The following is a 15,714-nucleotide window of genomic DNA, read 5'->3' on the forward strand; positions in this document are numbered from 1 at the left end:
TCAATATCAGGCAAAAAGTGGTGGTGGGGGGTAACTTCAATGAGGAGCCATTTTCCTACACTAGTGCCTAAATAGTGCTAACCATGACCACCAAAAAAAGCGTCCTGTGCTAACTGACAGGTTGTTCAATGGGGGCTAAGGACCAATGTAGTCTTGCTGAAGGCCATCCCAATAGCGTTATTAACACATTGTAACTGGTCGCTATCGGACCTCCTTGCCCTAAACTTTAGGGTTACAAGCTTGTGGTCTGAGAATAGGACGATGTCCTTTGTCACACACTGCAGAGGAGAAAAAAAGACACAACTAAAGTAGGCAATGGCAGTCTACGTCATACGGTACTAATGTTAGATCATTATAATCATCTAACAGAAATGTTTGAAGGCAGGGTCTTGGTATCTTTAGATCAGTTGTATTGCTTTGAAAGAATGTGGGAATCCCATAATCATTAAGGCACACACAAGTGTGTAGACCTTAATAGTCATGATTTTCTCACCTTGTCTGCGTGAAGCTGGTATGGGCAGGAAAGAGATGTCAACGACCCCCTGGGGTAATCAGGAGCGGCGATAGAGTGATGTATCATGGGGATCTGATCACAAAGGCCGTAAAACTGTCTCAACCGTGCTCATCAAGTTACTGAAGGTAGATACTACAGGCAGGGAGGACATACCACCATCCCCCCAGAGATACTTTGGTATAGTGGTACAGCGTGTGGGAATACCCCTCAGTTATGCTGTGCACGAAAAAAACATTTTAGTGGCACGCAGAAGTAGTAACCCATGTACCCCCATAGCCCTTATAGGTCACATTATACCTCTAACACAGAGAAGAGCTCAGATAATGTAGGGAACGGAGCAATTGGTGACCCCCCGAACCCACCGCCAAGCACTTTGTCAAAAGGCCCATGGTATGGAATCACCTGACCGAAACCGTTCCCAGCCGCTTCTATGATTGCTGGGAGGTTTTTGCAGCTATTTCAAGGTCCTCAGGGTGCTGGATGCAACATCGCAGATGGCGTCCGCAACGGCCTTCTGGAGAGGCGTCTGTGCTCACGTTATAACTCCCAGGAGATAATGGGAGTTGTGGTTCTATCATCATCGAAGTCTCCACAGCAGGAGGAACCCCTTTTGAAAACAGCATGTTATTATATAAGGCTGATACCAATACCCTAAGGCGATTCCTATACAGGCTACATTTAAAAAGCACTGGGATATATGGTTTTAGTTTGACCACTCCCACTACAGAGGGAAAAGGCTATTTCTGATGGATAGAGCTACCTGTGGATTCCTCACCTAATGAATTCACCCATGCACCAGCATCTGACGGAAAATCTTCTTCCCAGCTCCCCACGTCGACGAGGATGTCACAATTGCACTGCTCCATGCGACTCCGCCTGACTTCACCATGTCAATAAGACGTCCTCGCCAGCGTGCTGACGTCAGTTCCCTTTTTTCCGTGCCTTCGACGCTAACGGTTTTCTCCTAGCTCTCACTTCTGTTGGAGGTGTTCCATCTTGTTGCTAGTTTCTATCTGGATTCTAGTTAGTGTCTCCACCTAGGAAATCGGGGTTCAAGCCATGTCGAGAGTGCGGGGATCGCATGTAGGTTACTGACCCTCATGACGATTGTCTTTGGTGTCTGAGCTCTGAGCATGACGTCGAAGTGTGTTTCTTGCCAGAGCATGAATCCAAAGGCTTTGAAGGAAAAAGAGGCCAAACTCTTTTTGGCCAAGGCAAAGAAGGGGCATAAGAGCCATCGTAGATCCTCTTCCCATGCTTCTTCGAAGGGGCATAAGAAACTGCGTCATCATGACTCTCGGCGCTGTTTGGCTCGGAGCTGATCAAGATCTCCATCTCGTCGGCGACGTGGGAGGTGAGGCCGACGGTGACTCCACAACCTCAGATCCCTGAGGCTTCTCCGGCGCCGTCAGTCTTCGAGGTAGTGCCACCTCCGGCCAGTCCTTCATTTTCACCTGCTGCTCATGAGTCGGATGTTCAGCAAGCATAGGTGCAACAGGGAGATCAACGGTATCCTGCCTTCCCGGCTCCGGGAGCGGATCCGGTGGCATTTTTGAATGCCATGTTCTCCATGTTCAATGCGATGGCCTCTGCTGGTCCCACGGGTCCAGTGGCATTTTCGTTGGGCTCCCCTGCTTCGACAAGGCGGCGCCGTTTATGCCATTCTCTCTGGCTGAGGGTGGTGGACCAGTGCAGATGACGTCACCTCGAGGCCCTGTGGTTCCCATGACGCCTTCCAGGCCTATGGTGCCGTTTTCATCGCCCGTCAGCCGGCGCTGATGGTGGAGCCGCTAGTGTCTTCGGCGCCGTTGGGATCCGTTCAGGCGCTGGATCCAAGTGATGGTTTTTGACCGATGTCAACCTTCCTCTTGTGTTCCACGTCAAGTGTTGAAGCCAGTGTCATCAACGTCAGTCCATTCTATATTGACACTGAGGTTGGAGGCTAGACTGAGGTCACGCAGAAAGGCCTTGAGACTCTTAGAAAAGGAAGAGTACCAAAGGCAGTTGTTGAAGGAGGGGGAGATTGTGGAGCCCTTGGGAGAATATCAAGGGCTGGATTCGGCCAGTGGTCTTGACACTTCCCCGGAATGGGACTTGTCTTCACCGGGGGAGTTCACGGAGGAGGCAGCCTCCTTTCACACAGTGATCAGGAAGGCAGCAGCTTTTAGATTTTCCATTGCCTGCTGCAGAGGTTAAGACAAACATTTTAACGGAGGTCCTGCATCCTTCTTCAACTTCTGCGGATCCTTTGCTTCCGTTCAACGATGCTCTTAGGGAGCCCATATTAGAGCTTTGGAGGAAGCCTGTGTCGTTGCCTGCTGTGGATAGATCTGTAGCACGAAGATATAGAGTGGCGCCTGGTGATCTGGGGTTTTTACCAAAACATCCTACCCCAGAGAGTCTGGTGGTTCAGGCCTCTTGCTCTACACGGTCTGCTCCAGGCTCCTTCCCTGTGATTCCATCAGACAAGGAATCCAAAAGAATGGAGCAATCCGCAAAGAAGACTTTCTTGTCTTGCAGCATGGCTCTCAAGGCTGCGAATGCTACCTGTGTTCTAGGTAGATATGTCCACCCCCTGATGGACTCCGCGAAGGCTATGGTTCCTGACTTGCCGTAGGATGTACAGAGACCATTTGGTTAACTCCTATCTGATGCGCACGCTACGGCAAAACAAATAATCCGGTCTGGTCTGGATTCTATGGACTCGGTGGCCAGGGCAATGGGTACATCTATCGCTATCAGGAGGCACCCTTGGTTGAGGGCCTCTAGGTTTTCTTCGGATGAACAGACCACTTTATTGGATTTGCCCTTTGATGGGGAAAAGCTGTTTGGTGATAAAGTGGACTCTTCCCTAGAGCGCTTTAAAGATAGTCGGGCCATGGCAAAGTCTTTGGGTCTGCAAGCCTCTTCTGTTACCCCTTTCAGGTCCTTTCGAAGGTTCAGGGGGTTTGGGCGTGGAGCTGTTTACCGTGGGAGACCCCAGTCCACGGTCCAGCAGCCTACCAGCCTCCCACATCGATCCTTTAGAGGGCCGGGGAGGGTTAGGACCAGAGGGGCCACCCAGCAGCACCCTGCATCATCCTCTTCCTCTGGAGGACAACAACAAGGAAAGCAGCCCTAGTTTTCTCCCCTTTATCGACCATACTTCTCCTGTAGTGGGAAGATTACGTCTTTTTCTCCACGAGTGGGAGTTAGTTACATCAGACTCATGGCTTCTAAACATTGTGAGAAAAGGATATGCTCTCCCTTTTCAGGAGTTTCCTCCTCCCATCCCTCCCCGTCCCTCGTTTTGGTCAGAAGACCATCTCCTGTTGTTGCAGCAGGAAGTTCAGACCCTATTGTCAAAGGGTGCGGTAGAGTTGGTTACAGAGCAGGAAAGGGGTCAGGGTTGTTATTCAAGAAACTTCCTGATCCCCAAGAAGGACGGTCGTTTCAGACCCATTCTAGACCTGAGGATTTTGAATTTGTTCCTCAAACAGGAAAAATTCAAGATGCTGACTCTGGCAAAGGTACTTCTGGCATTGAACAGAGAGGATTGGATGGTGTCTGTCTACTTGCAGGATGCTTACTTTCATATCCCTATACTCAAGTCGCACAGGAAGTATCTCCGGTTTGTGGTGGGGTCGCACCACTACCAGTTTGCGGTCCTTTACGTTTGGATTTACTTCTGCACCTCGAGTCTTCACAAAGGTGATGGTAGTGGTGGCAGCAAGTCTCAGAAGGAAAGGGATATCGGTATTTCCTTATCTGGACGATTGGTTGATCTAAGCCTCGTCTCCAGAGCTTGTGTTTCGTCACTTGCAGATGACAACTCAGTTGTTGTTCAGTCTGGATTTTTCAATAAATGTACCCAAATCTCCTCTCAACGCCTCCTGTTCATAGGGGCAGTACTGGATACAACATTGAATCGGGCCTATCCTCCGCCTCAGCGGATTCAGGACATTCAGGCGTTGATTCCAATGTTTCAAAATGGAGCAGTTGTTCCAGTCCTCAAGGTCTTACGCCTGCTCGTTCTGTTCGCTTCTTGTATTCTGTTGGTCACTCATGCACGTTGGCACATGAGGGCTCTTCAATGGTGCCTCCGCAGGCAGTGGTTTCAGCACAAAGGGGATCTCGAGGAATCAATAACGATCTCCAGAGACGCTGCAGCAGAGTTATGATGGGGGGCATGGACGCCAACCTTTCTCAGGGAAGGCTGTTTTCACTGCCGCCTCCGGTGGGCACAGTCATGACAGATGCTTCCAATCTAGGGTGGGGAGCTCACCTGGGGGCCTAAAGATCAAGGGACGTTGGTCTCCAGTGGAACAGACTTTTCACATAAATCTGTTAGAATTGTGGGCGATACGTTTGGCTCTCAAGGCCTTCCTCCCATCCCTTCGCGGTCAGTCAGTTCATGTCCTGATGGACAACACTACCGCCATGTGGTATATAAACAAGCAGGGAGGAGTAGGGTCGTATCTTCTCTGCAGAGAAGTTCTGAGTCTCTGGTCGTGGCTTCAGGACCATCGTATTTGCTTGACAGCAAATCATCTGGCAGGGGAGCTCAACGTACGTGCGGACTCTGCCGACATCTTTTGGCCGATCACGAGTGGCGTCTCCATCCGGATCTGGTCCTGCACATCTTTCAGATGTGGGGTTCTCCAGTGATAGATCTGTTTGCCACTCGGGAGAACACGCACTGCCGTCATTCTGCAGCCTCCAGTATCCAGTGCAAGGAGCTTTGGGGGGATGCATTTCAGATCTCTTGGTGCAACCAGTTGCTTTACGCATTTCCCCCCATACCCTTGATTCCTCGGGTTCTGAGGAAAATTCGCCAAGATCGGGCTCAGGTCATTTTAAAAGCCCCAGACTGGCCAAGAAGGGTGTGGTACACGGACCTTCTCCAACTCCCGCTGTGCCCTCGGCTCCGTCTCCATCTCAGGACAGACCTCCTCTCGCACGGGCAGGTTCTACACCCCCACCTCCAGAGCCTGCACCTTCATGCCTGGAGATTGAACGGGCAACCTGAGTTCCTTTTCTTGCCCACCAGATGTAGTGGATGTTATTTTATCGGCCAGGCGACACTCCACTCGGGCAAAATTCGTGGCTTGGTGTGGAGGAAGACAAATTGATCCTTTGAATGCTCACCTCTCCGATATTTTATTTGCTTTAGATTTAGCAAAGAAGGGTTGTGCAGTGGCTACGGTTAAGGGTTATTTAGCTGCTCTGTCTGCCTTTCTTTGCCTCCTGGATCAGCCCTCATTGTTTAAATCACCTATTGTGATTAGGTTTCTGAAGGATTTAATTAATAGTTTTCCTCCCACTCCTTTTTCATGTGCCTCAGTGGGGCCTAAATCTTGTATCTGATAGACTTCTAGTTGCAGATTCCTTACCTTAGAATTTTCCCCCCAGGCGTCAGACTGGATCTGGAGATTTTTTCTTCGAGCAATACCCTTGCGCGTTGGTAGGTGGCATCAGTCGACTCCGCAGGCGTTGTGGTCGCCGTGATGACGTCGGGAGTAGTACATAGACGCTGCCCTCACGCAGTGACGTCAGTTCCTTTCTTTCCGTGCCACGTGCTGATCCGAGAGAGAGCAAATCATTCGGAAGGGCTACTCCCTCCCTTTCGAATCCCCACCACCACATATGCCACCATCCTTCCATCCCCTTTTGGAGGATCATTTGGTGCTTCTCCGCCAGGAAGTCACGGCTCTCTTGGCCAAGGGAGCTATAGAAAGGGTCCCTGTGCCAGAAGTAAGTCGTGATTGTTATTCCCACTACTTTCTGATACCAAAGAAGGACAAAGGCTTGTGCCCTATCCTAGATCTTCGGGACCTGAACTACTTCCTCAAGAAGGAGAAGTTCAAAATGCTCACCCTGGCTCAGGTTCTGTCTGCCTTAGACCCAGAAGAATGGATGGTAGCATTGGACTTGCAGGACGCTTATTTCCACATCCCCTTCCTGCCTGCCCACAGACGTTCCTACGATTCGTGGTAGATCACGAGCACTTTCAGTTTACCGTGCTCCCTTTCGGTCTTACCAGTGCCCCTCGCATGTTCAAGAAAGTGATGGCGTTGTTTGTAGCTCATCGGCGCAAGTTAGGGGTCTCAGTCTTCCCCTACCTAGATGACTGGCTGTTGAAGACGCCTTCGCCCCAGACAGTGGTCTCACACCTCCAGACTACGGTGGACCTCCTGCACCAGCTGGGGTTCACTATCAATGTGCCGAAGTCACACCTGACTCCCTCTCAGACGCTCCCTTTCATCGGGGCAGGTCTGGACACAGTGTGGTTTTGGGCTTATCCTCCCCAAAAGCGAAGACATTCAGGCTATGATTCTGATCTTTCAGCCTTGGTCTTGGGTTTTGGAGAGACACTCTTAAGCTGCTGGGCCTCTTGGCCACCTGCATCCTGCTAGTAGCACATGCCAGGTGGCATATGGGGGCTCTGCAGTGGGACTTGAAGTTCCAATTGGCGCAGCATCAGGGGAATCTCTCCGACATGGCCCAGATCTCGGAGGGCACTGCAAAAGACCTGCAGTGGTGCCTTTCGAATCCCAGTTCGGTCAATGGCAGATCCTTCTCCCTTCCCCAACCAGATCTCTCAATAGTGACAGATGCGTCGCTTCTGGGTTGGGGCGGCCACACGGAGTTGGGACTCCAAATCAATATGCTGGAGCTCTGAGTGATCAGGCTTGCGTTGAAAGCATTCCTTCCCTTTCTCAAAGGGAAAGTGGTGCAGGTGTTCACGGACAACACTACCGCCATGTGGTACTCCAACAAGCAAGGCAGGGTAGGTTCCTGGACTCTGTCAGGAGGCCTCTGGACATGGCTGGAACATCAGGGCATTACCCTGATGGTTCAACATCTGGCTGGCTCTCAATGCCAGAGCAGACAAACTCAGCCACTGACGCACTGTCTATCAAGAATGGCACCTCCATCCGGGGGTGGCGCAAGGTCTCTTTCTCAAATGAGGAGAGCCTTGGTTAGATCTGTTCGCCTCCGCAGAGAACGCGCAATGTCAGCTATTTTACGCGCTGGCATTTCCAAGGCGGCACTCGCTCAGAGACGCTTTTCATCTCTAGTGGAACTCCGGCCTCCTTTACGCCTTCCCGCCTATCCCTCTTCTGCCCAGAGTTCTCAAGAAGATCAAGAGCGACCGGGCCCAAGTTATCTTGGTGGTTTCGGACTGGGCTCGAAGAGTGTGGTATCCCGAGCTACTGAGCATGTCCATCGATCCTCCACTCAGACTGCCTCTTCGGGCGGATCTTCTGTCGCAGCAGCAGGGGACGGTCCTCCACCGGAACCTGTCCAACCTCCGCCTTCATGCGTGGAGATTGAGTGACGCCAGTTGACGGCTTTTGCCCTTCCACCCGAAGCCTGCAATGTTATCTTGGCAGCCAGGCATCCCTAGACTAAAACTGTATACGCCTGTTGTTGGAATAAATTTGTGGCATGGTGTACCAACAAATCTGTTGATCCCCTTTCCACCCCTGTATCCGAGGTTCTTCTGTTCATTCTTTCTTTGGCCCAGCACTGCTCTGCTTTGGGCACCCCTAAAGGGTATTTATCTGCCATTTCAGCCTTTCCTAGGCTGCCTGATCCGCCCTCACTCTTTAAATCTCCTATTGTGAGTAGATTCCTAAAAGGGCTCACCCATTTATTTCCTCCCACTCATTTATCATGCCTCAATGGGACCTTAATCTTGTACTTACTTTCTTGATGTGTACTCCCTTTGAGCCAATGCATAATTGTCCCTTACGGCTCCTCACATTCAAAACTGTCTTTCTCATCGCTGTCACCTCTGCTCGCAGGGTGAGTGAGCTTCATGCCCTTTCTTCAAAACTTCTGTACTTGTCCGTAGACCACGACAAAGTGGTGTTACGCACTAGAGCTTACTTTCTTCCTAAGGTGGTTACACCGTTTTATGTAGGCCAGTCCATCACTTTGCCTACCTTCTACGCACCCCCACATCCTTCCCATGAGGAGGAGAGACTCCACCGTCTGGACCCAAAAAGAGCGTTGGCGTTCTATCTCAATTGTACTAAAGACTTCCGGGTGGATGATCAACTCTTTGTTGGCTATGTGGGTGCAAAGAAAGGGAAGGCTGTACAGAAGCGTACCATCTCTCGATGGGTGCTTCTGTGCATCAAAATGTGCTACGCCTTGGCAAAAAAGCAACCTCCAGACGGCTTGCGGGCTCATTCTACCAGGGCCACTGCTGCATCCACTGCGTTAGCACGCAGAGTTCCTGTCCTGGACATCTGTCAGGCAGCTACGTGGGCATCCCTGCACACGTTTGCTAAACATTACTGCCTTGACAGTCAGGTCCGTCGGGACGGCTACTTTGGTTGTTCGGTCCTGCAGGACTTTGTAGTATGATCTTAGTTCGCAGCCCACCACTGAGGATGGCATTGCTTGGGTATCTATTCTAGGGTAAGGAATCTGCAACTAGAAGTCTCTATCAGATGTACAAGTTACTTACCTTCGGTAACTAAATATCTGGTAGAGACATATTCTAATTGCAGATCCCTTACCACCCACCCATCCTCCCCGCTTGCAAACTTATTTCTAGGGACACTGATTCCCCGTTTCAGGTCCTTAGCTATGGTGCACTAATATCAGTGTTCTTAGTAGCTCTGCGCTCTGGCGTGGAAAGTTGTTAAAAGAAACTGACGTCACTGCGCAAAGGTGGCCACCTACAACGTGCAAGGGTATTGCTCAAAGAAAAAATCTCCGGATACAGTCTGACGCCTGGGGGGAAAATTCAAAGGTAAGGAATCTGCAACTAGAATATGTCTCTACCAAATATTTTGTTACCGAAGGTAAGTAACTTGTACTTTAACCTTTTTAATGGGGTCACCTTTTGAGCCCATGCAGTCTTGCCCATTAAGGTTTTTGTTGCTTAAAACAGTTTTTCTCGTTGCTATAACCTCGGCTAGGCGGTTAGTGAGCTTCAAGCTCTTTCTGTTAAACCCCCCATTACCTTGTTTTTCCGGATAAAGTGGTGTTGAAAACCAGGGCGGCTTTCCTGCCAAAAGTTGTCACTCCTTTTCATGTAGGGCAGACGATTACCCTTCCATCTTTCTACCCTCCTCCTCACCCCCTCGAAGGAGGAAGAGAGACTCCACATTTTGGACTCTAAAAGGGCGCTTTGTTTTTGTATTGAAAGGACTAAGGACTTTCGCCTGGAGGACCAGCTGTTCGTGAGGTATATTGGACAGAGGAAGGTCAGAGCAGTCCATAAAAGAACAATCTCCAGGTGGGTCATTCTTTGTATCAAGATTTGCTACTTGTTGGCAAAAAAGGTTCCCCCTGAGGGTATCAGAGCCCACTCCACCAGGGCTAAGTCAGCTACTTCGGCCCTGGCAAGCGGGGTTCCGGTGGTGGATATTTGCAAGGCAGCAACTTGAGCGTCCCTCCACACCTTGGCAAAGCATTATTGCTTGGACTCTGAGGTTAGGAGGTACGGCCATTTTGCACGATCTGTGTTGCAGGATTTCTCAGTGTAATCAGTAAGGCATCCACCTCCGAGCGCGGTACTGCTTTGGGACTCTATTCATAAGGTCAGGAATCCACAGGTAGTTGTATCCATCAGAAGAACAAGTTACTTACCTTCGGTAACGCTTTTTCTGGTGGATACAATAGCTACCTGTGAATTCCTCACAGTCCCACCCGCCTCCCTGTTGCCTGTCTGGTTACACTAAGATATGTGGTTGTATAGGTGTATGTATATATTGATCTTTTTTTCTGTATATATTAATGATGGTTTTGATTATATTGCATGATGGAAGTTTTATGTATATATGTATTTATTGGAGTTATTGTGGGGTGGGTTCTCACCTGTTCGCCTCAAAGGCACGTAAAAAGTGGGTGAAACTGACATCAGCACGCTGGTGAGGACCTCTTATTGGCACGGTGACGTCAGATGGAGTCGCATGGAGCCGTGCAATTGTGACGTCCTCGTCGACGTGGAGAGCTGGGAAGAAGACTTTCTGTTGGATGCTGGCGCATGGGGGAATTCATAAGGTGAGGAATCCACTGGTAGCTATTGTATCCACCAGAAAAAGCGTTACTGAAGGTAAGTAACTTGTTCTTTTAGAACAGAAAGTAAACACAAATGCCACCACCGAGGCATCAGACTCACAAGTATAATTAAATATGTTGCTGGTTCCCCTTAATAACTAACGTTATTAAACATTTTGGCCTTTACCATCTGTAGGAAGTTGGCTCTGTATATACTATTTGAAAGTAAGAAATAGTGTGCACAGAGTCCAAGGGTTCCCCTTAGAGGTAAGATAGTGGCACTCGCCAGTATAATTAAATATGTTGCTGGTTCCCCTTAATAACTAACGTTATTAAACATTTTGGCCTTTACCATCTGTAGGAAGTTGGCTCTGTATATACTATTTCAAAGTAGGAAATAGTGTTCACAGAGTGCAAGGGTTCCCCTTAGAGGTAAGATAGTGGCAAAAAGAGATAATTCTAATGCTCTATTTTGTGGTAGTGTGGTCGAGCAGTAGGCTTATCAGAGGGTAGTGTTAGGCATTTGGTGTACACACAGGCAATAAATGAGGAACACACACTCAAAGACTTACTCCAGGCCAATAGGTTTTTATATAGAAAAATATATTTTCTTAGTTTAATTTAAGAACCACAGGTTCAAGATTTACAAGTAATACTTCAAATAAAAGGTATTTCACTCAGGTATTCTAGGAACTTTGAATAATCACAAAAGCATGTACAGTTTTGAAAAAACGGCAATAAACTATTTTAAAAGTGGACACAGTGCAAAAATCAACAGTTCCTGGGGGAGGTAAGTAAAGGTTAAGTTCACAGGTAAGTAAAACACTTACAGGGTTCAAAGTTGGGTCCCAGGTAGCCCACTGTTGGGGGTTCAAGTCAACCCCAAAGTTACCACACCAGCAGCTTAGGGCCCGTTAGGTGCAGAGGTCAAAGTGGTGCCCAAAACACATAGGCTTCAATGGAAACAGGGGTGCCCCGGTTCCAGTCTACCAGCAAGTAAGTACCCGTGTCCTCGGAGGGCAGACCAGGGGGATTTTGTAGGGCACCGGAGGGGACACAAGCAGGCATAGAAAGTACACCCTCCGTGGCACTGGGGCGGACGGGTGCAGAGTGCAAACAGGCGTCTGGTTTCAGATAGGAATCAATGGGAGACCCAGGGGTCTCTTCAACGATGCAGGTAGGCACAGGGGGAAGGGGGCTCCTCGGGGTAGCCACCACCTGGGCTAGGCAGAGGGTCACCTGGGGGTCGCTCCTGCACTGGAGTTCAGTTCCTTCAGGTCCTGGGGGCTGCGGGTGCAGTGCTGGTTCCAGGTGTCGGGTTCCTTGTTACAGGCAGTCGCGGTCAGGGGTAGCCTCTGGATTTCCTCTGCAGGCGTCGGTGTGGGGGTTCAGGGGGGTCAACTCTGGCTACTCACGGGCTCGCAGTCGCCGCAGAGTCCTCCCTGAGGTGTTTGTTTTCTGCAGGTCGAGCCGGGGGAGTCTGGCGCAGAGTGGAAAGTCTTCACGCTTCCAGCGGGAAACGTGGGGTCTTTAAAGTTGCTTCTTTGTTGCAGAAATTTGCAGTTTGTTGAACAGGGCTGCTGTTCTCGGGAGCTTCTTGGTCCTTTAGATGCAGGGCAGTCCTCTGAGGGTTCAGAGGTCGCTGGTCCCTGTTGGATGCGTCGCTGTTGCAGTTTTCGTCGAAGTAGGGAGACAGGCCGGTGGGGCTGGGGCCAAATCAGTTGTCGTCTCCGTCTTCACTGCAGGGCTTCAGGTCAGCAGTCCTTCGTCTTCTTTAGGTTGCAGGAATCTGTCTTCTTTGGTTCTGGGAGCCCCTAAATACTAAATTTAGGGGTGTGTTTAGGTCTGGGAGGGCAGTAGCCAATGGCTACTGGCCCTGAGGGTGGCTACACCCTCTTTGTGCCTCCTCCCTGTGGGGAGGGGGGTACATCCCTAATCCTATTGGGGGAATCCTCCTTCTACAAGATGGAGGATTTCTTCAAGTAAGAGTCACCTCAGCTCAGGACACCTTAGGGGCTGTCCTGACTGGGGGGGTGACTCCTCCTTGTTTTCCTCATTATCTCTTTCAGCCTTGCCGCCAAAAGTGGGGGCAGTGGCCGGAGGGGCAGGCATCTCCACTAGCTGGGATGCCCTGTGGCGTTGTAACAAAGGGGGTGAGCCTTTAAGGCTCACCGCCAGGTGTTACAGTTCCTGCAGGGGGAGCTGAGAAGCACCTCCACCCAGCAGTACAGGCTTTGTTCCTGGCCACAGTGACAAAGGCGCTCTCCCCATGTGGCCAGCAACATGTCTGGTGTGTGGCAGGCTGGCAGAAACTAGTCAGCCCACACTGGAATTCGGGTATGATTTCAGGGGGGCATCTCTAGGATGCCCTCTGGGTGTATTTTTACAATAAATTGCACACTGGCATCAGTGTGCATTTATTGTGCCTAGAAGTTCGATACCAAACTTTCCAGTATTCAGTGTAGCCATTATGGTGCTGTGAAGTTCGTGTTTGACAGACTCCCATAACCTATACTCTTATAGCTACCCTGCACATAAAATGTCTAAGGTTTTGCTCAGACACTGTAGGGGCATAGTGCTCATGCACATATGCCCTCACCTGTGGTATAGTGCACCCTGCCTTAGTGCTATAAGGCCTGCTAGAGGGGTGACTTACCTATGCCACAGGCAGTGTGAGGTTGTCATGGCACTCTGAGGGGAGTGCCATGTCGACTTAGTCATTTTCTCCCCACCAGCACACACAAGCTGTGAAGCAGTGTGTATGTGCTTAGTGAGGGGTCCTAGGGTGGCATAAGACATGCTGCAGCCCTTAGAGACCTTCCCTGGCATCAGGACCCTTGGTACCAGGGGTACCAGTTACAAGGGACTTACCTGAGTGCCAGGGTTGTGCCAGTTGTGGAGACAAAGGTGCAGTTTAGGGAAAGAACACTGGTGCTGGGGCCGGGTTAGCAGGGTCCCAGCACACTTTCAAATCATAACTTAGCATCAGCAAAGACAAAAAGTCAGGGGGTAACCATGTCAAGGAGGCATTTCCTTACACCATCCTTAAATGAAAATCTCATGCTTAATGGGGTAGGTGCTCATACCTTTAATTAGTGGTGGATGGTTTTCAGACCACATAAAAAAATATGATGTTTGAGTTGTACCAGATCCCTACTCTACAGGATCTTCCCAACGTATATCCAGATATAAGGCAAATGAGAATCTTAAACGTAATGGAGAAAAGTGCTGGTAACTTAGTATAAATTTTGGGGTTTCATTCTTTAGAGATCTAAGAAAAGAAAGAAGATGTTACTACATCAGCAAGTACAGGATCAAATTAGTCATTTTTTTTCTCAACATCAAGATATTACAGAATCAGGTTTCTCAAGATTATCTTTGGATCAGAGGCCAGGTGGCCTCATCGTTCAATCCACTCCTGTCTCTTCGGAGTCGCCATATCCAGTTTGTTCATACCACAAAAGTAATTGGGTCATGTCTGATGTCGTCTGTTTAAGTTTTTCGACAACACCCCACTCAATTTCATAAACGCTGTGGTTCTTTGAGATGTATTGTCTTGTCAGTCTCGTGGAATCCTGTTTGCAGCAGATGGTACTCCTATGTTTACAAATGCGAGTCCCAACCTGTCTTGTGGTCATCCCAATGAACCTCAATTTGCAAGGACACGTGATCACATAGATGACATTTTTGCTGTTGCAATTGGATATGGTGTGCAGTTCCCAAGGGGTTGCGAGCCCTAGATCCCAAATGGTTGTTTTCTTTGTGAATTCGCAGACGCTACACTTCCCGCAAGAGGGGGAAGTGCCTTGATAGAGGTGGCAGGTTCCACAGAGTGTTTTGGCGTCGGTGATGTGCCTTGTTTTTGGACGTGAATGTACAACTAGATCCCAAATGCTTCTAGACTTCTTGAATGCATGTTAAGGTTGCTCAAAGGGTAGACCACCTGACACCAGGAGGACATGCAGATAAGTGTCTCACTTGGTTTCTCGAAAGATTCCAGTTGTTCTCTGTTATTATTCATGACTCACTTGTGTGGTTTACATATCAGGTGGGCGAGGTAGTTCCTCTCTGCCAGTTAGTTTGAGAGTTTCCTTGCATGCACGGTGTATTCCTGGAGATTTGAGCACTTGTACCTCAGCGCAAGAACTCTCCTACTGGTTAGTTCTCTCTCAATGCTCATGAATGGAAGGTTTCAGATCTTAATTGATTGTTCCTATTCGTTCCCCCCTCCCCCCCCCCCCCCCCCAATGAACGGGTTGAGGGCATTGGACCACTCAACAAAGGCACTTACCTAGCTCCATATTCCATTCTGGATCAGCAATACGTCATCAATGTACCTCTTCCAGTGTCTGATCTCCTCCTGATTTGTAGTGTGTAAGACTTACTCTGGGTAGGAAGGCTGGCCTGTTGTGTGGTGGACACCTATGGTGTTTGCACCTTATACCAGGTCCAGACAACCCCTTATTAGTTAGCGAACAGTATCTAGGAAACCAGAGCTCTCTAATGGTAGCTGTGGTGACAGCAGCCAAGACGTATCTGGGAGGAGTGTAAAGCACTTGCAATACCACAGTAGTCACACAACAACTTATCACACACAAAAGGAACCACACAGAGATGCAAAAATAACTATACTTTATTACAGTAACACTGAACTAGATTACCACAGGCGACCCCCAACTGGAGGAAAGTATACACTTCTATATGTGTTCGATGGCATGTGTAGCTGCAGATAGACATGCTGTGCACTGTTCCTGCCATCTAGTGTTGGGCTCGGAGTGTTACAAGTTGTTTTTCTTCGAAGACGTCTTTTCGAGTCACAGGACCGAATGACTCCTCCCTTTCGGCTCCATTGCGCATGGCCATTAACTCCATCTTAGATTGTTTTCTTTCCGCCATCGGGTTCGGACATGTTCCTCTTCACTCCGTGTATTCGATTCGGAAAAAGACTAAATTCACCGAAAATCGGAGATATTGTTTTTGATCGCGAAACATCTTGCATTGACACTGGCGAAACACAGCTTCGGTTGCCCTTCGGGGTTTCCTAGCCCAGCCAGGGCCTGGTCATCCCGACCGCAGAAAACTTAGAAGCCTAATGGACCGGACCCCGTTCCGTTTCTGCCCACAGTGCCACGCCAAGTATCCCTACACAGACCAACACCGGGTCTGTAATCTGTTTGTCACCGGACCACCGAGAACAT

The sequence above is a fragment of the Pleurodeles waltl genome, chromosome 4_2 (genome assembly GCF_031143425.1).
Source record: "Pleurodeles waltl isolate 20211129_DDA chromosome 4_2, aPleWal1.hap1.20221129, whole genome shotgun sequence".
Taxonomy (NCBI): domain Eukaryota; kingdom Metazoa; phylum Chordata; class Amphibia; order Caudata; family Salamandridae; genus Pleurodeles; species Pleurodeles waltl.